This window comes from Bos indicus, chromosome 3, assembly GCF_029378745.1.
Source record: "Bos indicus isolate NIAB-ARS_2022 breed Sahiwal x Tharparkar chromosome 3, NIAB-ARS_B.indTharparkar_mat_pri_1.0, whole genome shotgun sequence".
In the NCBI taxonomy this organism is placed as follows: Eukaryota; Metazoa; Chordata; class Mammalia; order Artiodactyla; family Bovidae; genus Bos; species Bos indicus.
In genome coordinates this window covers 30,619,256-30,646,025 of record NC_091762.1, presented here as the reverse complement: position 1 = coordinate 30,646,025, position 26,770 = coordinate 30,619,256, and the positions used below count along the sequence as shown (strand labels likewise).

Sequence of the window (26,770 nt, the reverse complement as noted above, 5' to 3'; positions counted from 1 at the left end):
GACAGCAGGTGGTTGTGTCAGATTGCTCTGGTGGAAAGGCTTGAACATAGCTGGTAAATGAGCCTGGTGCTGGTAGGCCTGAGGGGCTACAAATGAGTCCTGATAGAGTAGATACTGACATTGGACCAGGCTTTGTTTACTTGATGGTAGATGCCAATGTTCAAGGGTGCTTTAAAAGAACCAGAAAGTGAAAATTAAGTCGCTCAGTCGTGTCTGACTCTGCAACCCCATGGACTGTAGCCCACCAGGCTCCTCTGTCCATGGGATTCTCCAGGCAAGAATACTGGAGTGGGTTGCCATTAACCAGAAGAGAAGATAATTGTACCAATTTAGATGGTTGACCGCCATCTCTTCACATCAAAGTATATACCTTATAGCCCATAATGTCCCAACAGTGCGCAGAGAGAGATCCTCCTCAGGGTACTAGTTTGATGGAGAACTGGAATGGGCAGTTAAAACATTGGTTATTTAAGATGGGGGAGATAAAGACATGAAGGGCTGGCTTATTATATACCATCAAAGTGTACTCACAACATGGGGTGTGGTTAAAGGAGTGGCCGTACTCTATAGGTGAGTCTGGGGAAGAGGGTATGGAATGACTGTGCACTTCTTACCAAGGGAGAAGAATGCTGGTGTAATAACTATACTTTTTTCTTTCTTCCCCATATCATATCAGCTTTTTTCACCTGCTTGATGCAGTGGTTACCAGGACCAGGGCTGCAAATATAAGTGCTGGAAATGGATGATTTTTTAAGCAAGAAACTAACTCTAATTTAAAATTTGGGGTCAAGGTTCCTAAGTGTCTAGTTGGGTATGTTGTGCTTTCATTCCATCTCGCAAAATTGAGGTCAACAGTGAGTGTCTCTATATTGCCTGGTGGTAGAAATAGCCCAGTAGTTCTGTACCTGTGTAACCTTACCCTAAATGAATGAGTGGATTGAAGGGGAGGAACTTGCTAAACTAGTATTGTTGTTTGTTATCTAGATCAGCACAGTGGCTGAACCTGATGTTCCTTCTAAAGTTGGAAGAGTTTGGGTTGGAAGAGCTGAAGATAAAGAAATAAATGGGTGGTTATAGTGAGGGAAATCCAATATTAACACCTCAGAAGGGCTCAGAGTAGTAGATGATATCATATCTTAGTTCAACCAGACAACTAAAAGAATGAAATCGTATGTTTGCCTAGACCATACCTGCATTTGGAACCTGACAAGATTAACTGGAAGCATGCAAACCCAAGTGGCCTTGCCTGGAAATTTATTTTTCATATCATATGATGACGGATGGTCCAGTTATTAATGACTGAATGGGATTCTAACAATATGCCAGTGTCTTTTTTGAGTTGTGTGTCATTTTGCTGTAAAGGGGGTTGGCCAGAGACCAAGAGTGTGAAGTAACAAAATATGTGAATTGATCTCTGCCCCTGGTTCCTGGCACAAAGCTGAAACCCTTGTGATTTCCAAAGTGAAAAGAGTATTTGGAATGCGTACTGGTCTAATATTTGTTTTTAGACCTTTGATTCCTGACAAAGAGCTCCTACATCTCTTGGGATTTCCTGGGTGATAGGAGTGTCTTTTGACCTAATAAGGTGACTGTTAGTAGGTTCCAGATAGCTTCAGGACGGGGGCTGGTCACCAGAAAGACCAAGCTGTGGTTAGAAGCTTGGAACTTTTCAGCTGCATTCCCCTGCCCCCTCCATCCTCCTGAAGAAGGAGAGTGGGTAGAGATTGAGGTAGTACTTGATCATGCCTGTGTGATGAATCCTCCATAAAAATCCTGAAAGTATGGAGTTGAGAGAGCTCCTGAGTTGATGAATACACCTGCTGGTAGGTATGCTGTGAGGGGGGTTCATCCCAACTCCATGGAGACTGAAGCTCCTGCTCTGGACCCTGCTGGATCTCCCCCTGTGTGTGTCTTCGTCTGGCTGTTTATCTGAGTCCTTTATCATATTTTCTTATTTTATAGTAAACTAGTAAACATATGTGATTTCTTGAGTTCTATGAACTGTTCTAGCAGGTGTTTGAATCCAAGGAGGGGGTCATGGAAACCTCCAGTTTGTAGCCAAGTCAGACAGAAGTGGGTAACATGGGGACCTTCTATTTGTGATTGGTGTCTGAAGTGGGGATGGGGGCAGTCTTGTGGGACTAAACCCTTAACTTATGGGGTCTGCACTGACTCTAGTTAGTGTCAGAATTGAATCGCAGGATATCCAGTGGGTTTTGGAGAATTGGTTCGTGTGGGGGGGAAACCCCAAAATATCTGGTGTTAGGAGCATTGTGTGTGTGAGTAAAGATAAAATTTTTTTTCCTGGACAGAAACTTTATTTATTTTTAGGTACTGTCTGTAAAAATTTTTTATATTGACTTACAGTGTTGTGTTAGTTTCAAGTGCACAGCAAAAGGATTCATTATATATATATATATATATTCATGTATCTATTCTTTTTTAGGTTCTTTTAGCATATAGATTATTACAGAATATTGAGTAGAGTTCTCTGTGCTGTACAGTAGGTCCTTGTTGATTATTTTATATATAGTGTATATTTTGCTAATCCCAAATTCCTAATTTATCCTTCCCTCCCATGTTTCCCCTTTGGTAACCATAAGTTTGTTTTCAAAGTCTGTGATTCTTTCTGTTTGTAAATAAGTTCATTTGTACTTTTTTTCCTTTTTTAGATTCCATATGTAAGCAGTATGTGATATTTGCCTTTCTCTATCTGATTTAGTATGATAAATACTTCACTTAGTATGACCATCTCTAGGTCCATCTATGTTGCTGAAAATGGCATTATTTAATTCCTTTTTATGGCCGAATAATATTCCACTGTGTATATGTACTACATGGTCTTTATCCATGCTTCTGTCAGTGGACATTTAAGTTGCTTTTGTGTCTTGGTTGTTGTAAATGGTGCTGCAGTGAACATTGGGATGCATGTATCTTTTCAAACTGTGGTTTTCTCTGGATATATGCCCAGGAGTGGGATTGCCGGATCATATGATAGTTCTAGTTTCAGTTTTTTAAGGAATCTCCATACTTTTCTCCATAGTGGTTGAACCAGTTATAGGTTCTGGGTTTTTTTTGGTCATGTTACTTGGTTTGCAGGATCTTAGTTCCCTGACCAGGGATAGAAGCCAGGCCCCTCAGTGAAAGCATCGAGTCCTAATCACTGGACTGCCAGGGAATTCCCTAGATACTGTCTTTGCATGTCAGAAACTTCTAAATTTTATTCGGTTATTTAAAAACTGACTGGATTCTTCATGAGTGGTGAGGGCTGTATCACACTGTTCTGATTTTACACCTCTACCACCCCCTATACACAGAGAATTGAAGGACCAGGTGTATTAGTTAATTTTTTGTTTGTTTCAAGTAAGGGCATTAGAACCCCTCTTCTCCAACATTTGTTTTTATGGTCATGATTACTGTGATACTGAATGGTTTGCCTTGGAAATGAACAGAGATCATTCTGTCATTTTTGAGATTGCATCCAAGTATTGCATTTTGGACTCTGTTTACTATGATGATTACTCCATTTCTTCTAAGGAATTCTTGCCCACAGTAGTAGATATAATGGTCATCTGAGTTAAATCCACCCATGCCAGTCCATTTTAGTTCACTGATTCCTAAATGTCGATATTCACTCTTGTCATCTCCTGTTTGACCACTTCCAACTTGCCTTGATTAACGGACCTAACATTCCAGGTTCCTATGTAATATTGCTCTTTACAGCATTGGACTTTACATCCATCACCAGTCACATCCACAATTGGGTGTTGTTTTTGCTTTGGCTCAGACTCTTCATTCTTTCTGGAGTTATTTCTCCACTGATCTGCAGTAGCATTTTGGGCACCTACTGACATGGGGAGTTCATCTTTTAGGGTCCTTTTTGCCTATTCATGCTGTTCACAGGGTTCTCAAGGCAAGAATACTGAAGTGGTTTGCCATTCCCTTCTCCAGTGGACACATTTTGTCAGAACTCTCCACCATATCCCATCCGTCTTGGGTGGCCCTACATGGCATGGCTCATAGTTTCATTGAATTAGACAGGGCTGTGGTCCATGTGATCAGTTTGATTAGTTTTCTGTGATTATGGTTTTCATCCTGTCTGCCCTCTGATGGGTAAGGTTAAGAGGCTTATGGAAGCTTCCTGATGGGAGAGAGTGACTGAGAGCAAAACTGGGTCTTGTTTTGATGGGCGGGGATATGCTCAGTAAATGTTTAATCCAATTTTCTTTTGAAGGGCGGGGCTATGTTCCCTCTGTGTTGTTTGACCTGAGTCCAAACTATGGTGGAGGTAATGAAGATAATGGTGACCTCCTTCAAAAGGTCCCATGCATGCACTGCATCACTCAGTGCCCCTGACCCCACAGCAGGCCGCTGTCAACCCACACCTCTGCAGGAGACTCCTGGACACTCACGGGCAAGTCTGGGTCAGTCTCTTATGGGATCACTGCTCCTTTCTCCTGGGTCCTGGCACACCCAAGGTTCTGTTTATGCCCTCCAAGAGCCTGTTTCCCCAGTCCTATGTAAGTTCTGGCAGCTTTATGATGGGGTTAATGGTGACCTCCTCCAAGAGGGCTTACGCCATACCCAGGTCTGCTGCACCCAGAGCTCCTGCCCCTGTGGCAGGCTGCTGCCGCCCCATACCTTTGCAGGAGACACTCAAGCACAGTGCTAGCTCAGTCTCTGTGGGGTCTCTGGGTCCTGGTGTGCCCAGGGTTTGTTTGAGCCCTCTGAGTATCTCTGGAGGGTATGGGGTTTGATTCTAAACGTGATTTCACCCCTCCTACCGTCTTGCTGGGGCTTCTCCTTTGAAGGGGCTTCTCCTTGAAGACTGGAGATCCAGCATTCTCCAGTTGATGGTTGTTTAGTAGCGAATTGTAGTTTTGGAGTTCTTACAGAAAATGAACACAGATCCTTCTACTCTGCCATCTTATGCCACAAAATGGTATAGACCTAAAGAAGCAGAAGAGGTGGCAAGAATACACAGAAGAACTATACAAAAAAGATCTTCATACCTCAGATAACCACGATGGTGTGATCACTCACCTAGAGCCAGACATCCTGGAATGCAGAGTCAAGTGGGCCTTAAGAAGCGTCACTGCAAACAAAGCTAGTGGAGGTGATGGAATTCCAGTTATGCTATTTCAAACTCTAAAAGATGATGCTGTGAAAGTGCTGCACTCAATATGCCAGAAAATTTGAAAGATGCAGCAGTGGCCACAGGACTGGAAAAGGTCAGTTCTCGTTCCAATCCCAAAGAAAGGCAATGGCAAAGAGCGTTCAAACTACTGCACAGTTGCACTTACTTCACATGCTAGCAAAGTCATACTCAAAATTATGCAAGCCAGGCTTCAACAGTACGTGAACCATGAACTTGCAGATGTCAAGCTGGATTGAGAAAAGGCAGAGGAACCAGAGATCAAATTGCCAACATCCATTGGATCATCGAAGAAGCAAGAGAGTTCCAGAAAAACATCTGCCTTTCACTGTGTGGGTCACAACAACTGTGGAAAATTCTTAAAGAGATGGGAATACCAGATCACCTGACCTGCCTCCTGAGAAATCTGTATACAGGTCAAGCAGCAACAGTTAGAACTGTACATGGAATAACAGACTGGTTCTAAATCGGGAAAGCAGTACATCAAGACTATATATTGTCACCCTGCTTATTTAACTTATATGCAGAGTACATAATGTGAAATGCCAGGCTGGATGAATCTTGGAAACAAGATTGCTGGGAGAAATATCAATATCAATAACCTCAGATATGCAGATGACACCACCCTTATGGCAGAAAGTGAAGAAGAACTAAAGAGCCTTTTGATGAAAGTGAAAGAGGAGAGTGAAAAAAGTTGGCTTAAAACTCAACATTCAGAAAACTAAGATCATGGCATCTGGTCCCATCACATCATGGCAAATAGATGGGGAAACAGTGGAAACAGTGTCAGACTTTATTTTTCTGGGCTCCAAAATCACTGCAGATGGTGATTGCAGCCATGAAATTAAAAGACGCTTACTCCTTGGAAGGAAAGTCATGACCAACCTAGACAGCATATTAAAAAGCAGAGACATTACTTTGCCAACAAAGATCCATCTAGTCAAAGCTATGGTTTTTCTAGTAGTCATATATGGATATGAGAGTTGGACTATAAAGCTGAGCACTGAAGAATTGATGCTTTTGAACTGTGTGTGGTGTTGGGAGAAGATGCTTGAGAGTCTCCCTCAGCAAGGAGATCAAACCAGTCAATCCTAAAGGAAATCAGTCCTGAATATTAATTGGAAGGACTGATGCTGAAGCTGAAATTCCAATACTTTGGCCACCTGATGCGAAGAGCTGACTCATTTGAAAAGACCCTGATGCTGGGAAAGATTGAAGGCAGGAGAACAAGGGGACAACAGACGATGATAATGTTGGATGGCATCACCGACTTGATGGACATGAGTTTGAGTAAGCTCCAGGAGTTGGTGATGAATAGGGAGGCCTGGTGTGCTGCAGTTCATGGGGTCGCAGAGTTGGAAATGACTAGCAACTGAACTGAACTGATGGTCATGATAACATCAAAAGATTAGGAAATACATGTTTTTAGAGTTAAGGGCAATTTTGTAGATTAAGTATATTTAGCTTCATGGAAAACTTGTAACCTTGACTTTATTTTCATTTCTTGTTGACTGGTGGAAACTTCATCATGTAGTTGGGAACCACTGCTGGACTAGATTAATTGGATTTCATATACATTCTTTCGTTCAGTCACTCAGTCGTGTCAGACTCTGTGACCCCAGGGAATGCAGCACTCTAGGCTACCCTTTTCTTCACTATCTCCCAAAGTTTGCTCAAACTCCTGTCCATCGAGTCGATGATGCCATTCAATCATCTCATTCTTTGTTGTTCCCTTCTTTTGCCGTCAATCTTTCCCAGCACAAGGGTCTTTTCAAGTGAGTTAGCTCTTTGCATCAGGTGGTCAGAGTATTGGAGCTTCAGCTTCAGCATCAATCCTTATTTATTTATTTATTTTTTTAGCATCAATCCTTCTAATGACTATTCAGAGTTGATTTCCTTTAGGATTGACTGGTATGATGTCCTTGCTGTCCAAGGGACTCTCTAGAGTCTTTTCTAGCACTGCAGTTCGAAAGTGTCAATTCTTCAGCATTCAGCCTTCATTATGGTCCAACTCTCACATCCATACATGACTACTGAAAAAACCATAGCTTTGACTATATGGACCTTTGTTGGCAAAGTGATGTTTCTGCTTTTTAATATGCTTTCTTGGTTGGTCATAGCTTTTTTTCCAAGGAGCAAGTGTCTCAATTTCATGGTTGCAGTCACTATCCACAGTGATTTCAGAGCCTAAGAAAGTACAGTCTGTCACTATTTCCATTTTTTCCCCATTTATTTGCCATGAGGTGGTGGGACCAGATGCCATGATTTTAGATTTTTGAATGTTGAGTTTTAAGCCAGCTTTTTCACTCTCCTTTTCATCTTCCTCAAGAGGCCCTTTTTACTTTCTGCCATTAGGGTGGTGTCATCTGCATGTCTGAGGTTATTGGTATTTCTCCCGGCAATCTTGAGTCCATCTTGTTCTTCATCCAGCCTGGCATTTCACATGATGTACTCTGCATATAAGTTAAATAAGGAGGGTGACAATATACAGCCTTGATGCACTCCTTTCCCAACTTTGAACCAGTTCATTGTTCCATGTCCAGTTCTTACTGTTGTTTCTTGTCCTGCATACAGATTTCTCAGGAGGCAGGTAAGGGGGTCTGGTATTCCCATCCCTTTAAGAATTTTCCACAGTTGTTGTGATCCACACAGTGAAAGGCTTTGGTGTGGTCAATAAAGCAGAAGTAGACGTTTTTTTTTGAATTCCCTTGCTTTTTCTATGATCCACAGAATGGTGGCAATTTGATCTCTGGTTCCTCTGCTTTTTCTAAACCTAGCTTCTACATCTGGAAGTTCTTGATTCACATATTGAAGCCTAACTTGAAGGATTTTGAACTTTACCTTGGTTGCATGTGAAATGAGCATACTTGTAGAGTAGTTTGAACATTCTTTGACATTACTTTTCTTTGGAATTGGAATGATAACAGACCTTTTCCAGCCCTATGGCCACTGCTTAGTTTTGCAAATTTGCTGGCATATTGAGTGCAGCACTTTAACAGCATCATCTTTTAGGATTTTAAATAGCTCATCTGGAATTCCAACACCTCCACAAGCTTTGTTTGTGGTAATGCTTCCTAAGGTCCATTTGACTTTGCATTCCAGGATGTCTGGCTCTAGGTGAGTGAACACATTATCTGGGTCATTAAGACCTTTGTATAGTTCTTTTGTGTGTTGTTGCCACCTCTTAATCTCTTTAGCTTCTGTTAGGTCCTTGCCATTTCTGTCCTTTATTGTGCCTGTGTTTGCATGAAATGTTCTCTTGGTATCTCCAGTTTTCTTGAAGAGATCTTTAGTAGATCTCTCTAATTGTTTTCTTCTATTTCTTTGTATTGTTTACTTAAGAAGGATATCTCCAGGGAGATTTCCTCTCCCTCCTTGCTGTTTTGATTTACCATCTAAACTTGTTTTGACACTGAGAGTGCCTTTCTTATTACACTTTCCCTGGCATTGATTATCATCATCTAAATTATTTTTTGTTAATTTGGTAGGGGAAAATCATATTGGTTTAATTGCTTTTCTTTATATAATTTGATTCTCTTAATATTAACTTTGCTTCCACTGCTTCCTTTGTCCTGAATGGCACTTAATTTTAGGTGTTAGAACCACTTGGAAAGAGGAGAGTAGTGTGCTCAGTATCAGTTAAGTTCAGTCGCTTAGTCGTGTCCGACTCTTTGCGACCCCATGAATCGCAGCACGCCAGGCCTCCCTGTCCATCACCAACTCCCGGAGTCCACTCAGACTCATGTCCATCGAGTCAGTGATGCCATCCAGCCATCTCATCCTCTGTTGTCCCCTTCTCCTCCTGCCCCCAATCCCTCCCAGCATCAGAGTCTTTTCCAATGAGTCAACTCTTCGCATGAGGTGGCCAAAGTACTGGAGTTTCAGCTTCAGCATCATTCCCTCCAAAGAAATCCCAGGGCTGATCTCCTTCAGAATGGACTGGTTGGATCTCCTTGCAGTCCAAGGGACTCTCAAGAGTCTTCTCCAACCCCACAGTTCAAAAGCATCAATTCTTCGGCGCTCAGCCTTCATTAGGGAGATGCAAATAAAACCCACAATTAGATACTACTACTTATCCACTGGCATAACTAAAATTTAAAAAGGTCACATCAGATCAGATCAGTCGCTCAGTCGTGTCCGACTGTGCGACCCCATGAATCGCAGCACGCCAGGCCTCCCTGTCCATCACCAACTCCCGCAGTTCACTGAGACTCACGTCCATCGAGTCAGTGATGCCATCCAGCCATCTCATCCTCTGTCCCCTTTGGTCTTTTTGACAAGCTCTTGCTGGGCAAGGGAACAGTAGTTAAGAGATGAAGACAGACAAGGCTACTGCTGAACAGTGGTAAGGAAACCTAGAGTCATTTTACCTTGCTAGACTCCCCCGCGGGCAAAGTCGCTTTGGTTGTGTCCAACTTGTTGCAACCCTATGAACTGTAGCGCACCAAACTCCTCTGTTCATGGAATTCTCCAGGCAAGAATACTGGAGTGGGTTACTACACCCTCCTCTAGGGGATCTTCCCAACCCAGGGATCGAACCCACCTGTTATGTCTCCTGCATTGTCAGACAGGTTCTTTACCACTACCACTACCTGGGAATCCCATTGACTCCCCTACCTAAACCTATTTCCTGACTCTGTTCTCCAGTGAGATATCCAAGGAGCTATCCAAGAATCTACTAGTATGTCTTGCTGTGTTTATCTAAGACCTCACTTTTAAAATATAATTTTAGAAAACATGCATAAAGTATAAAAGGGTATATATTCTTATTAAAAGAAATAAGCAAAACAGAGGTGAATTAATTAGAAAAGCATCCATCCCTTCTTCTACCCCTTCTATCCTAACTTCCTGTGGTACAAATAGGGATTTATAGGAATTTCGTCTTGATAATGAATACTGTTTAGTGACATTTTGGTGTCAGTGAGACTTTATATTAAAATGATCCTGTAAACTCCAAGAGGGATTGTATAACTCCTTTAATGCCTATTTTATTCTGTGCTACTTAGTGCAGTGCCTGGCATATGGTTCAGTTCAGTTCAGTCACTCAGTCATGTCCGACTCTTCGCGACCCCATGAATCGCAGCACGCCAGGCCTCCCTGTCCATCACCAACTCAAATATTTGTTGACAGGTTTATTGCAGAGCATCCTTTTGGGTATTAGATTTCTGGAGAAGCGCAGTGGCTCTCAGCCCTGGCTGCAGGTTAGACTACTTGGAGAACCTTAGCACAATACCAGTGGTTGGGGCGCACACCCCAGTGATTGTGCTTTGATTGGTCTGAAGGAGACCCCTGCATCAGTGTTTTAGATATTCCCTGGTAATGCTGATGTATAGTGGTGGTGAAGAACTGCTGAACCATAAATGGTTGTTGCTTACTGAATGTTAATTGAAAGATCTGTGCTTTACTTAATTCTTTAAAAGTCCTTTATGCTTTGGAAGACACTTTTATTTTTATAGAGATTGTTGTCCTAATTATGTTTCATTATATTAAAAGTATTTTGCGTTTGCTTATATACAACATATATAATCAGCACGTGAATGAATAATCAAAGAATTACTTGTACATTAAGATAATCATTTGGCTTCCCAATGCTAGAAAATACATTTCCCTCATCTTAGGTTCATGACATTTTATGTAGTATACTTTCTTTATTAAGGACTCTTTAATCATAATGGAGGACTGGCATTTAAGCAGTAGAGAAAACAAATCATATTAAGAGATTAGCAAAAATGTTTAAAAAAAATGCATTTGTATGTTGTATTTTCTTTTTTATGCCAAACTAAATGACACAGCTTGTTTTTTCTGTATTATTCAAGTCATCAAAAATGTTAAGATGTTCTGGTAGTACAAATAAAAAACAAAAGCAATTTAAGTAATTAGATTCCATCCAAATTATTCATTTCATATTTGGAATAAAAACCAGAATAGAGCATTTAATGCAAGCTTTTTTTACTTTGCTGTAAACCTTTTTTTAAGTGTGTGTCTTCTTTTCCTCTGCTTCTCTTGTTGTTCCCTAACTTTTCCCCAAAAAAGAGACCATAACTATGTTGTTTGTAATAAACTTAAATAACTATCAGAATTACTAGTAGTGAAGAATAGTTTAGACGTTAAACCATAAAAAGTGCAACATTAATGAAGTGTGGTGTAAATAAATTTGTTGCTAAATGCTTCTTAACTTTGGATTTCTCTTAATATGTTTTTATTTTTTGTATTTCCTTTTCAAAATCACTCTGACATCCTGCTTATATAATAAAAATCTTGGCAGGTTGCAGCCTGAAAACCATAGCCAACCCTGAGCATAATTAGGCATATTTGAGGAGATACTAGACTTGGTGCCAGGTTAAGCTACATGAGTATTAAGGAATGATGGATTATGTTAATAATGAGAAACCAGCTGATGCTTGGCTTTGATTAGACCTGCCTTCTCTGCCAATATTGTGACAAGATAACTTATGTTAAACTTATTGCATATCTATTCACTTCCCAAAATCTTTACAGTAACTTAATAATTTTTAGGTTGGTGCAAAAGTAATCCCAGTTTTTCATTATTGAGCTTTGCCATTTGATACTGGAATACATTCTTAAATAAATGTGGGTTATGTTATACATAATTTTAATACACATTTCTCCCTTTTTCTTTCTTCAACTGCTGCTAAGTTGCTCAGTTGTGTCTGACTCTGTGCTATCCCAGAGACGGCAGCCCACCAGGCTCCGCCATCCCTGGGATTCTCCAGGCAAGAACACTGGAGTGGGTTGCCATTTCCTTCTCCAGTGCATGAAAGTGAAAAGTGAAAGGGAAGTCGCTCAGTTGTGTCCGACTCTTAGCGACCCCATGGACTGCAGCCTACCAGACTTCTCCATCCATGGGATTTTCCAGGCAAGAGTACTGGAGTGGGGTGCCATTGCCTTCTCCATTTTTTTTTTTTTTTTCTACTAATGGCTTGTATTTGCTGTTTATATTTATTTTAGACTAGGAAAATGATGTTAGACAAAAGCAAATTTGAGCGATATTCTTATTTGACTTCAAAATGGGTCATAAAGCAGTGGAGACACTTGCAACATCAACAACGCATGTGGCTCAGGAACTCCTAACAAACATAAGTTGCAGTGGTGGTTCAAGAAGTTTTGCAAAGGAGATGAGAGCCTTGAAGATGAGGAGCATAGTGGCCGGCCATCTGAAGTGGACAGTGACCAATTGAGAGGATCATTGAAGCTGACCCTCTTAAAACTACATGAGAAGCTGTTGAAGAACTCAGCATCAACCATTCTACAGCCATGCGGCATTTGAAGCAAATTGGAAAGGTGAAAAAGCTCAGTAAGTGGGTGCCTCATGAGCTGACTGCAAATCGAAGAAGTTGTCATTTTGAAGTGTCATCTTATTCTACACAACAAAAATGCACCATTTCTTGATTGGATTGTGGCATGAGAAGATTGGATTGTGGCATGAGAAGATCGGATTGTGACTGAGAAGAAACTCCAAAGCACTTAGCCAGACTTGTACCAGAAAAAGGTCATTGTCACTGGTGCTCTGCTGCCAGTCTGATCCCCTACAGCTTTCTGAATTCCAGCAGAATCTTTACATCTGAGAAGTATGCTCAGCAGGTCGATGAGATGCACTGAAAACTGCAGCACCTGGAACTGGCACTGGTCAACAGAAAAGGCCCAGTTCTCCGTGACAACACCCACTGCACGTTGCACAGCCGGTGCTTCAAAAGTTGAATGAGTTGGGCTATGAAGTTTTGCCTCATCCATCATACTCACATGACCTCTCACCAACCGACTACCACTTCTTAAAGTATCTTGACAGCCTTTTGCTTCTACAACTAGCAGGATGTTTTCAAGAGTGTGTCGAATTGCAAAGCACACATTTTTATGCTACAGGAATAAACAAACTTAGTTCTTTTTGGCAAAGATATGTTGAAGATCATGGTTCCTATTTTAATTAATAAAGATGTTGTTTGAGCCTAGTTATACTCATGTAAAATTCATCATCTGAAACCACAAAGTTATGTTTGCACCAACCTAATATAGGAGGAAAGTTATGACCAACCTAGATAGCATATTGAAAAGCAGAGATATTACTTTGCCAACAAAGGTCCCTCTAGTCAAGGCTATGGTTTTTCCAGTGGTCGTGTATGGATGTGAGAGTTGGACTGTGAAGAAAGCTGAGTGCTGAAGAATTGATGCTTTTGAACTGAGAAGACTCTTGAGAGTGCCTTGGACTGCAAGGAGATCCATCCAGTCCATTCTGAAGGAAATCAGTCCTGGATGGGTGTTCATTGGAAAGACTGATGCTGAAGCTGAAACTCCAATACTTTGGCCACCTCATGCGAAGAGTTGACTCACTGGAAAAGACCCTGTTGCTGGGAGGGATTGGGGGCAGGAGGAGAAGGGGACGACAGAGGATGAGGTGGCTGGATGGCATCACCGACTCGATGGACATGAGTTTGAGTGAACTCCGGGAGTTGGTGATGGACAGGGAGGCCTGGCATGCTGAGTTTCATGGGGTCGCAAAGAGTTGGACATGACTGAGAGACTGAACTGAACTGAATATAATAAAATATAGTCTGTGCAAATATAAATATAAAATAGTCCGATACACAGATGTGAACCCATTTGATACCCAGAAACTGATGATGGAATGTATCTTACCTTTTTGTATATTTTCATATATAAGCAACAGCCTTTGTCCTGCTGTTGCTGAATTATTTTTTATTTTATTGAGTAAATGGAAAAAAAAATTGAAAACATGGGATTACTCTGCAATGACCTAGATGGGTGGGGTGAGGGGAGGTGGGAGGGAGGTCCAAGAGGGAGGGGACGTATGCATACATATAGCTGGTTCACTTTGTTGTACAGCAGAAACACAATATTGCAAAGCAGTTAATATCCAATAAAAATAAAAGCATGGGATTAGTATGCCATGGTTTTGTACTGCTTACTAAAAATTCAGCTGTTCATTGGCTTAAAATTTGAGGGCCAGACACTGGGATATAAGGTGCAATGCACTGTTTCATAAGTCAGTCCAAAAACTAAGTCTAGTATATATGTATTTACCACTCTCTTTCTGAGGTATATTACTAATTAGGAATACAAAAAACATCTGATTATTATTATTTCCTTTGTCCAGTGTCATAATTAACCTTATTGGGTCAATTTAGGGCATTATTCTGAAGGAGATTCCTAATCTCTTTGGAAAAAAAACAGAATTAAAATCTTCTTTCCCAGTCATATCTTGGGCTAAAGATAGGTTTTATGTGTGAGTTTATTTTCAAATAATATTTTCCTCTGGTAAACTATTAAAAAAGTACAGGAGCATAAAAAATAGAAAAGTGAAAAGTTCTTTTGTTCCATCTAAGGAAGGTCACTGTTAACTGTTTCTTGGGTGTACTTCCACAAAGTTTTACATATATGGCTTTTCCTTTTTTTTTTGGTCACAAATCACAGGGATTCTTTTATTTTTGTGGCTGAATAATATTTGTATATGTATGTTTATAATATAGATATATACATATATAATTATAAATTATATATTATATATAAATATATAAATACAGATATATGTGTGTATATATATATTCACACACATATACATATATTCTTATATTTCCTTTTTCTATCCATTCATCAGTGAGCACTTAGTTTCCACATCTTGGCTATTTTAGATAATGCCACATTGAACACAAGGGGCCAGTATCTCTTTAATGATTTCATGGGACGTTACTTCAAGGTGGCGGAGTAGGAGGATGTGCACTCATCTCCTCCTGCTAGTGTTGGAAGGTCTCCCTTGGAGGCACGGGTTAGCAGTGGCCTGCCTTAGGGATAGAGGCATTGGCAGCAGCAGTCTTAGGAGGTGCCCCCTGGTGGAACCTTCCTGGAGGTCCTCCTGTTTCTTTAAGCAGCCCTCCCCAATGCTGTTCTATGTACTATGTATAAATATCTCTTATTCTTTTGTTTTTTAAATTGAAATATATAGTTGATATACAGTAGATATACAGTATTATGTTCATTTCAGGTGTGCTACATAATGATTTGACACTTGGATACATTATGAAGTGATCACCATGATAAGTCTGGTGTCATGATAACCATCTGTCTCCATATAAAGTTATTACAGTATCATTGACTATATTCCTGATGCTGTTCTTTTTACTGGCTGCAGAGATTTCCACTGTATGGAACTTTCATAAGTTATTTAATTGATCATGTTTTAATGGACATTTAGGTTTCTTTTTATTTTATGGTTTTGCTATTATAGTAACTTCCTGGTTCAGTTCAGTTCAGTTGCTCAGTCATGTCCGACTCTTTGTGACGCCATGAACTGCAGCACGCCAACCCTTCCTGCCATCACCAACTCCCGGAATTCACCCAAACTCATGTCCACTGAGTCGGTGATGCCATCTGACCATCTAATCCTCTGTCGTCCCCTTGTTCTCCTGCCCTCACTCTTTCCCAGCATCAGAGTCTTATTCAAATGAGTTAGCTCTTTGCATCAGGTGGCCAAAGTTTCAGCTTCAACATCAGTCCTAAAGTGAACACCCAGGACTGATCTCCTTTAGGATGGACAGGTTGGATCTCCTTGCAGTCCAAGGAACTCTCAAAAGTCTTCTCCAACACCACAGTTCAAAAGCATCAATTCTTCTTCACTCAGCTTTCTTTATAGTCCAACTCTCACATCCATACATGACCACTGGAAAAACCATAGCCTTGACTAGACACACCTTTGTGGACAAAGTAATGTCTCTGCTTTTGAATATGCTATCTAGGTTGGTCATAACTTTCCTTGCAAGGAGTAAGCGTCTTTTAATTTCATGGCTGTAATCACCATCTGCAGTGATTTTGGAGCCCCCAAAAATAAAAGTCCGCCACTGTTTCCCCATCTATTTGCCATGAAGTGATGGGACTGGGTGCCATGATCTTAGTTTTCTGAATGTTGAGCTTTAAGCCAACTTTTTCACTCTCTTCTTTCACTTCGATCAAGAGGCTCTTTAGTTCTTCTTCACTTTCTGCCATAAGGGTGGTGTCATCTGCATATCTGAGGTTATTGATATTTCTCCCAGCAATCTTGATTCCAGCTTGTGCTTCCTCCAGCCCAGCGTTTCTCATGATGTATTCTGCATATAAGTTAAATAAGCAGGGTGACAATATACAGCCTTGACATACTCCTTTTCCTATTTGGAACCAGTCTGTGTTCCATGTCCAGTTCTAACTGTTGCTTCCTGACCTGCATACAGATTTCTCAAGAGGCAGGTCAGGTGGTCTGGTATTCCCATCTCTTTCAGAATTTTCCACAGTTTATTGTGATCCACACAGTCAAAGGCTTTGGCATAGTCAATAAAGCAGACATAGATGTTTTTCTGGAACTCTCTTGCTTTTTCAGTGATGCATCGGATGTTGGCAATTTGATCTCTGGTTCTTCTGCCTTTTCTAAAACCAGCTTGAACTTCTGGAAGTTCACGGTTCACGTACTATTGAAGCCTGGCTTATTTTACTAGCGTGTGAGATGAGTGCAGTTGTGTGGTAGTTTGAGCATTCTTTGGCATTGCCTTTCTTTGGGATTGGAATGAAAATTGATCTTTTCCAGTCCTGTGGCCACTGCTGCATTTTGCAAATTTGCTGGCATATTGAGTGTAGCACTTTCACAGCATCATCTTCCAGGATTTGAAATAATAGCTCAACTGGTATTCCATCACCTCCACTAGCTTTGTTCGTAGTGATGCTTTCTAAGGCCCACTTGACTTCACATTCCAGGATGTCTGGCTCTACGTGAGTGATCATACCATCGTGATTATCTGGGTCGTGAAGATCTTTTTTGTACAGTTGTTCTGTGTATTCTTGCCACCTCATCTTAATATCTTCTACTTCTGTTAGGTCCATACTATTTCTGTTTTATCGAGCCCATCTTTGCATGAAATGTTCCCTTGGTATCTCTGATTTTCTTGAAGAGATCTCTAGTCTTTCCCATTCTATTGTTTTCCTTTATGTCTTTGCACTGATTGATGAGGAAGGCTTTCTTATCTCTCCTTGCTATTCTTTGAAACTCTGCATTCAAATGAATATTTCTTTCCTTTTCTCTTTCGCTTTTCTTTTCGCTTCTCTTGTTTTCACAGCTATTTGTAAGGCCTCCTCAGACAGCCATTTTGCTTTTTTGCATTTCTTTTTCTTGGAGATGGTCTTGATTCCTGTTTCCTATACAATGTCACCAACTTCCATCCATAGTTTATCAGGCACTTTATCTATCAGATCTAGTCCCTTAAATCTATTTCTCTCTTCCACTGTATGGTCATAAGGGATTTGATTTAGGTCATACCTGCCTGATCTAGTGTGTTTTCCCCAAACTCTTCAATTTCAGTCTGGATTTGGCAATAAGGAGTTCATGATCTGAGCCACATTCAGCTCCCGGTCTTGGTTTTGCTGAGTGTATAGAGCTTCTCCATCTTTGGCTGCAAAGAATATAATCAGTCTGATTTCAGTGTCAACCATCGGGTAATGTCCATGTGTAGAGTCTTCTCTTGTGTTGTTGGAAGAGGGTGTTTGTTATGACCAGTGCATTCTCTTGGCAGAACTCTATTAGCCTTTGCCCTGCTTCATTCCATACTCCAAGGCCAAATTTGCCTGTTACTCCACGTGTTACTTGACTTCCTACTTCTGCATTCCAGTCCCCTGTAATGAAAATGACATCTTTTTTGGGTGTTAGTTCTAGAAGGTCTTGTAGGTCTTCATATAACTGTTCAACCTCAGCGTTACTGATCAGATCAGATCAGTCGCTCAGTCGTGTCCGACTCTTTGCGACCCCATGAATTGCAGCACGCCAAGCCTCCCTGTCCATCACCAACTCCCGGAGTTCACTCAGACTCTCGTACATCGAGTCAGTGATGCCATCCAGCCATCTCATCCTCTGTCGTCCCCTTCTCCTCCTGCCCCCAATCCCTCCCAGCATCAAAGTCTTTTCCACTGAGTCAACTCTGCACATGAGGTGGCCAAAGTACTGGAGTTTCAGCTTTAGCATCATTCCTTCCAAAGAAATCCCAGGGCTGATCTCCTTCAGAATGGACTGGTTGGATCTCCTTGTAGTCCAAGGGACTCTCAAGAGTCTTCTCCAACGCCACAGTTCAAAAGCATCAATTCTTCGGTGCTCAGCCTTCTTCACAGTCCAACTCTCACATCCATACGTAACCACAGTAAAAACCATAGCCTTGACTAGACGAACCTTTGTTGGCAAAGTAATGTCTCTGCTTTTGAATATGCTGTCTAGGTTGGTCATAACTTTCCTTCCAAGGAGTAAGCGTCTTTTAATTTCATGGCTGCAGTCACCATCTGTAGTGATTTTGGAGCCCAGAAAAATAAAGTCTGACACTGTTTCCACTGTTTCCCTATCTATTTCCCATGAAGTGGTGGGACCAGATGCCATAATCTTCGTTTTCTGAATGTTGAGCTTTAAGCCAACTTTTTCACTCTCCACTTTCACCTTCATCAAGAGGCTTTTGAGTTCCTCTTCACTTTCTGCCATGAGAGTGGTGTCATCTGCATATCTGAGGTGATTGATATTTCTCCCGGCAATCTTGATTCCAGCTTGTATTTCTTCCAGTCCAGCGTTTCTCATGATGTATTCTGCATATAAGTTAAATAAGCAGGGTGACAATATACAGCCTTGACATACTCCTTTTCCTATTTGGAACCAGTCTGTTGTTCCATGTCCAGTTCTAACTGTTGCTTCCTGACCTGCATACAGGTTTCTCAAGAGGCAGGTCAGGTGGTCTGGTATTCACATCTCTTTTAGAATTTTCCATAGTTTATTGTGATCCACACAGTCAAAGGCTTTGGCATAGTCAATAAAGCAGAAATACATGTTTTCTGGAACTCTCTTGCTTTTTCCATGACCCAGCGGATGTTGGCAATTTGATCTCTTGTTCCTCTGCCTTTTCTAAAACCAGCTTGAACATCAGGAAATTCACTGTTCACATATTGCTAAAGCCTGGCTTGGAGAATTTTGAGCATTACTTTACTAGTGTAGAGAAAACCACTAGACCATTCAGGTATGACCTAAATCAAATCCCTTATGATTATACAGTGGAAGTGAGAAATAGATTTAAGGGCCTAGATCTGATAGATAGAGTGCCTGATGAACTATGGAATGAGGTTCGTGACATTGTACAGGAGACGGGGATCAAGACCATTCCCATAGAAAAGAAATGCAATAAAGCAAAATGGCTGTCTGGTGAGGCTTTACAAATAGCTGTGAAAAGAAGAGAAGCAAAAAGCAAAGGAGAAAAGGAAAGATATAAACATTTGAATGCAGAGTTCCAAAGAATAGCAAGAAGAGATAAGAAAGCCTTCTTCAGCGATCAATGCAAAGAAATAGAGGAAAACAACAGAATGGAAAAGACTAGGGATCTCTTCAAGAAAATCAGAGATACCAAAGGAACATTTCAGGCAAAGATGAGCTCGATAAAGGACAGAAATGGTATGGACCTAACAGAAGCAGAAGATGTTAAGAAGAGATGGCAAGAATACACAGAAGAACTGTTTAAAAAAGATCTTCATGACCCAGATCATCACGATGGTGTGAATGCTCACCTAGAGCCAGACATCCTGGAATGTGAAGTCAAGTGGGCCTTAGAAAGCATCACTACGAACAAAGCTAGTGAAGGTGATGGAATTCCAGTTGAGCTATTCCAAATCCTGAAAGATGATGTTGTGAAAGTGCTGCATTCCATATGCCAGCAAATTTGGAAAACTCAGCAGTGGCCACAGGACTGGAAAAGGTCAGTTTTCATTCCAATCTCAAAGAAAGGCAATGCCAAAGAATGCTCCAACTACCGCACAGTTGCACTCATCTCACATGCTAGTAAAGCGTTTGTTACTGGTAGGTATCTCTTAATAATTATATGGCTGTATATGTAGAATGGTTTCTTAGAAGTATTACTGGGTTATTCTAAAACATCTTGTGATACAGGTTTCTTGCTCAGGCATGTCTGACTCTCTCAGATCCCATGGACTTCTATAGCCTATCAGGCTCCTCTGTCTATGGAATTTTTCAGGCAAGAATACTGGAATGGGTTGCCATTTCCTCCTCCAGGGAATCTTCCCGACACAAGGCTCAAACCCACATCTCCTGCATTGGCAGGTGGATTCTTTACCACTGAGCCACCCGGGAAGCCCTTGTGATGTAGGTTTATACCTCAATAATTTGACCAAATCTTTGATGGACTGCCTTATTACTTACATTTTTCTCATGAAATTGGAATTCAGAAGCAATATATAGTTTATTAACTGTAATAAACTAATTTAAGGGAGTAGTTCCAGTTAATTAAAATTTTGCCTGGACTTCCTTGGTGATCTAATGGTTAAGACTCTGTGCTTCCAATGCAGAGGGTTCTATCCCTGGGATGGGAAATAAGATCCCACATTCTGTGGCATGACCAAAAAAAAAAAAAAAGATTTTACTTTGGGGAATGGATTATGCCTTTGTATACAAAAAAATAAATACTTAGAAGAGGTGATAGTGTTGAAGCACCATTCTGTTTCAAATCTAGTTTTCTTGGGCTCCAAAATCACTGCAGATTGTGACTGCAGCTATAAAATTAAAAGACGCTTGCTCCTTGAAAGAAAAGCTATGACAAACCTAGACAGCATGTTAAAAAGCAGAGACATTACTTTGCCTACAAAGATCCATACAGTCAAAGTTGTGGTGGTTCCAGTAGTCATGTATGGATGTGAGCGTTGGACCATAATGAAGGCTGAGTGCTGAAGAATTGATACTTTTGAACTGTAGTGCTGGAGAAAACTCTTGGGAGTCTTTTGGACAGATAGGAAGTCATACCAGCCAATCCTAAAGGAAATCAACCCTGAATAGTTATTAGAAGGATTGATGCTGAAGTTGAAGCTCCAGTACTTTGGCCACCTGATGCAAAAAGCTAACTCACTTGAAAAGACCCTTGTGCTGGGAAAGACTGAAGGTGGGAGGAGAAGGGGACGACAGAAGTCGAGATGGTTGGATGGCATTATCAACTCAATGGACATGAGTTTGAGCAAGCTCCAGGAGATGGTGACGGACAGGGAAGCCTGGCATGCTGCAGTTCACGGGGTCACAAAGAGTTGGACACAACTGAGTGACTGAACAACAATTATGTGACTACCTACAGTTTACACACTGACCTGTATTCTAAACATTTTATCTGTATTCTTTTAATCATCTGAGCCATCCACTGAGGTTGTTACTATTAATAGTATCCTTATTTAATGGTAGATAAGACTCAAGTTTAGAGAGGTTAAATGAGTTGCCCCAGGTACAAAGACTGGGTATGCAGAAACTCTATTCTTAAATGTAATTATAGAATTTGTATTTTTTGTTTTGTTGTTTGGTCCCCACAATGAAGCAATATTTTCAGTCATTAAGATCTCTGAGAAAGATAATGGAAGAAAATAAGATATGCCTCTTATTCTTGAAGTTAATGCTCCCATTTTCCTACCACCTTCATCTTTTTATATTCATGGAGAAGGCAGTAGCACCCCACTCCAGTACTCTTGCCTGGAAAATCCCATGTACAGAGGAGCCTGGTAGGCTGCAGTCCATGGGGTCGCTAAGAGTCGGACATGACTGAGTGACTTCCCTTTCGCTTTTCACTTTCACGCATTGGAGAAGGAAATGGCAACCCACTCCAGTGTTCTTCCCTGGAGAATCCCAGGGACAGCAGAGCCTGGTGGGCTGCCGTCTGTGGGGTCGCACAGAGTCGGACACGACTGAAGCGACTTAGCAGCAGCAGCAGCAGCAAAAAGTGTTACACAATGTATTGCAAATAAGTAATGCAAATGATGGATAGACACTTTAATTTGGAGTAGCATTATGTTTCATGCCATAATACAGTCTTATTTATACTAAAAGATATTTGCCCAATATCTCCAGCCTTGCCTTTTGTTGTCCAGTTGCTAAGTTGTGTCCGTCTCTTTGCTACCCCATGGACTGCAGCACCCTAGACCTCCCTGTCCCTCACCATCTCCCAGAGTTCACCAGAGTTCATATCCATTGAATCAGTGATGATGCCATCCAACCATCTCATCTTCTGTCATCCCCTTCTCCTGTCTTCAGTCTTTCCCAGCATCAGGGTCTTTTCGAATGAGTTGCTCTTCACATCAGGTGGCCAAAGTATTGGAGCTTCAGCATCAATCCTTCCATCGAATATTCAAGGTTGATTTCATTTAGGATTGACAGTTCAACCAAAAAAGCAAAAGTGCTTCCAGGAAGCACTAAGTTGTAAAGGAGCTTCTATAGTCTCACACACATCTATCTCATTTACTCCTGTTTCAGACAGTTCTAAGACGCACTGGGTTTTCTAGCCTGTGGTAGTTGATAAGAATCAACAAATTAGAAAAAAATGCAAGTAGTACTGTTAGAGACAGGAAGACTGACAATTCCAGGAAAGGATAGCTTTGTATACAGCCGTTAGTGGTAAACGAAAAGTAAACCTAAAAGCAGACAGCATTTCGAGTTGTTTTGGAATCTTTGTCTTTAGTGTACTCCAAGAGCCCTTAAGGCTGATTGAACATCAGCCTGTTAAATCATAGTGCTATAATTTACCAAAATGATAATCCTGAGTTTTATTTTTAAAAATAAATTATCCTGGATACACTCTAATTAGCAAAACAGGGATTTCCATTTACAGAAAAAAAAAGTGAATTATACTGAATAAATACATAAAGCATTGTCATACCCAAACTATTGGACTTAATATATATTGTTACTATCTTGTAACTTTTGCAAAGAGCCCCTTTATCAGAAATTTTATTATTGTTGAAGTTCACAGTTCAGAACTATTAGTGCTACATATTCTGAAAAACAAAAAATATTGATGATGGCTCAAAAATGTACATATATGACTGGACAGAAGAAAACTCCAGTGTCTCCAGTGCTACAGGACTTCTTTGCAATTAGTTTGCAGAACTTGATTCTCCTCAGACTGTTGTGATTGCTCTGCACATCCTATAAATTATTTACACCCTGATGATGCTAAATGGCTGCATTAATGGCACCTCTGGCTCCACATGATATCAAGAACTTAAATAATTCATCTTTTATTACAGCTGCATCCCAGTAGATTAGCATGAGTGAGAGCTGAGTATAACACTGAGCTAAGGCCTTTGCTCAGGTCTTTATTCTCCAAATATCATATCAGTAAATATTCAGATATTAGTGCTGTTAAAAAATAAAGATTATTGACTGTTAGAAAGCTAGACTCTTTAGGTTATGTTTATGAGGCATTAAATTGCTTCACCTATTTAAGTGCATTTTAAGGATACTTCAAGAGGAAAATCTTCGAAAGACAGTTCTCCATTTTAGGACTTTCACTTAAAAAACAAACTAGCATTAGTTTTATTGAATTAAATGAAATTAGTGACTGGATATTGGCAACAATAGTGAGAGAGACCTTAATTTTGAAAACTATTCAAATTGTTAAGGGTTTTTATATCTGATATTTGAAGTCTTCAAATTTGTCTTCTTTGGGCTTTATGGAGTACTTAAAAAAAAAAGAAGGAAGGCATGCTTATGGAGAGCAAGTGTGTGTGTATATGTATGTGTGCATGCATGCACACACACCTCCATATGCCTGTGGGTGTGCTAAGTTGCTTCACTCGTGTCCGACCCTTTGCAATCCCATAGACTATATAGCCCATCAGGCTCCTTTGTCCATGGGATTCTCCAGGCTGGAGAATGGTTACCATGTTCTGCTCCAGGGGATCTTCCCAACTCAGGGATCAAACCTGCATCTACTTATGTCTCTTGCATTGGCAGGTGGGCATTTGCCACTATGACCACCTGGGAAGCCCCTTCACATGCCCATGTAACATTAAATGCCAGAGTGAAATTAAGATTTAAAAAAGCTAATTTACACCTTTTCCATGAAGGCTAGTAGCTGAGTTGATGTTGGATTCATGTTTACTCTTTTGAAGTGACTCCACAGAGTACTATACATGCTGCTTTTGAAAAAGACAAAAAGATTACTAAAGTTGACAGTGGTTGTAACCTTAGCACTTGCACAGTACCTGGCATATGGTTCAGTAAACGCTTATTACATAAATATCTGATGATCAGATCAGTCCGTATAACTGTAGTTACAAACCTGGTATTTTGATAGAGCAGCTATATGATTTATATGATTTATGGCACCCCACTCCAGTACTCTTGCCTGGAGAATCCCATGGATGGAGGAGCCTGGTAGGCTATAGTCCATGGGGTTGCTAAGAGTCAGACACGACTGAGCGATTTCACTTTGACTTTTCCCTTTCATGCATTGGAGAGGGAAATGGCAACCCACTCCAGTGTTCTTACCTGGAGACTCCCAGGGACAGAGGAGCCTGTTGGGCTGCCGTCTGTGGGGTTGCACAGAGTCGGACACGACTGACTCGACTTAGCAGCAGCAGTATATGATTTATACTAGTTGCTTTATATTATAGTACTACTTCGGGGAGTGAATTTCAGTTTGCTGTATTTTTTAATCTGTACTATGTGGATTTGTGGCAGAAAAGTCCAGAGAGCCTCATTATATGGGGTTCTATGAGCCGTATATTCTTAAGACAGCATTAGTCTGTAGAGAGGCTCCAGAGTTTTTCAGGTATCTTTTGCGTTCCACTGAAAATCCTTAGAAGTTCTTCAAACATACAGAGAAAATTATTCTTTACTCCAGTCAAGACACTGGACAGTTTTCGCTGATACTGAATACATAGTGGTTTATACTATATATAAGTTGAGTTTCATTTGATTGCTTTAGATTTCTCTAATAATGGTTTTCTTTAAAACTGATTGTCTGATCATCATTGACATCCATGAGAGAACTGTAGGGGATCGTACAGCCAAAAGTTATAATGTCAAGGAGATTAGGGTTTGGAAAGGCATTAGAGGCACTGATTAAAATGAAAGCCCTTAATCTGTAAAAGGAAAAAAACCTAATTTCCAGAAAGCATGAAATATAAAATTAAATCATACTGTGGTAGCCTACTATACAGATGATGTTAGCTCTCTGTTTGCCAGACCAGCCACCTTGAAGCAGAATATGGAGTATCTAACTTAAATTAGAACAGTTGAATTTCTCCTTCAGTTGAAGCACCACAATAAATAAATATCTTTTCGCTTGTATTAATATGAAATTCTGTGTTTATTGTTCAGTAACAAGTGTGAATTGGATGAAAGTGTCTGCATAAGGGCAGCAAGAGACACACAGATGTAAACAACAGACTCTGTGGGAGAAGGCTAGGATGGGATGATTTGAGACAATAGCACTGAAACATGTATATTACCATATATAAAATAGATGACCAGTGCAAGTTCGATGTGTGAAGCAGGGAACCCAAAGCCAATGCTCTAGGACAACCCAGAGGGAGAGGGTGAGGAGACAGGTGGAAGAGGGGTTCAGGATGGGGGAACACATGAATACCCATGGCTGATTCATGTCGATGTATGGCAAAAACCATCACAATATTGTGAAGTAATTATTCTCCAATTAAAATTAAATAAAAGAAAGTGCATATAAGATTTTTATGTGGAGTGAATTCATATTTTTATTTCTTAACATTTTCTAGCACATCCCTCCATTCATGAGTGTCTTTGAGCTGATATCTGGTGCCACGTATCTTAGAATATAGATTTTAGAACTGTATGAAAAAGGCTTTAAAACTATGTGAAAAAGTGATGGTTGGATCTAGCCTTAATTACATTATGGTGTAAATTAGGCTCTTACATGAAAGTGGCTAGGTTTTACAGATGCACAGACAGGAATCTAGCTGAGAACAAATTGTTCTGCTGTGATAGAGACATCGTTCAAACTGCATGCATCTGTCAGCTGCCCATGGTGGCACAGTGAGATAAAGTGATCTGTAATGTGTCTCTAGTGTGTCCCATTGCTAGCCATATTGTAATGTATAATACATCTCTTGGGCAGACAGCTTGTGTGGGCTGGATTCCATCTCAGCCTTGAAAAGATGCCAGAAAGCATCAAGGTGAATTTTTAAGCCTATTTAAATATTTAGACTCATGACTAAATATCAGTGAAATCTCTGCTGTATATGATGGAAGTGAGATGGAATTTCAAGAATACAAGAAGTGAGATGGAATTTCAAGATTACAACTTCCTCACTTATTAGCTGTGTGACCTTGGATTGCCAAATTATTCATTTCTCCATCTGTTTCTGTGTTGGGAAAGTGAGGATTGTAAAAGTATTTGCCTCATAAGGTTGTTGTATGGATTTAGACAGTTAATATGTATAAAGTGCATAGAAGAGTGCATGGCACTTAATAAATGTTAGCTGTTGCTGCCACTACTATCATCATCATTAAGGTAACTTGGAGTGAGATGAATTCCCCTTCTCTGAAGCTAGATTCCCACCCCCCCCCCTTTTTTTTTTTTAAGGAAGACTGCATCTCTATCAGGGATGTGGTCAACCTCAATTCTAAAATAGAAACTCACTGTCTTGACTTGTGAAATCCAGTCCATCTGCAAGTTTATCTATAATTAAAGTGTAATACATATGTGAAGTTTATATTAATTTACAAGTATGTATTTTTATTCTTTAAAATGTATTTCTTTCAGAAGTATATAGAATAAGAATATAGTTCATTATAAT

The 26,770-nt window shown here is 40.4% G+C and overlaps 1 protein-coding gene across 11 annotated transcripts in view; it reads left to right on the top strand.

Moving 5' to 3' along the window:
- LRIG2 (leucine rich repeats and immunoglobulin like domains 2) overlaps positions 1-26,770 on the top strand; it is a 66,473-nt gene that overhangs the window by 12,537 nt on the left and 27,166 nt on the right. The gene's annotated exons all lie outside the window — the stretch shown is intronic.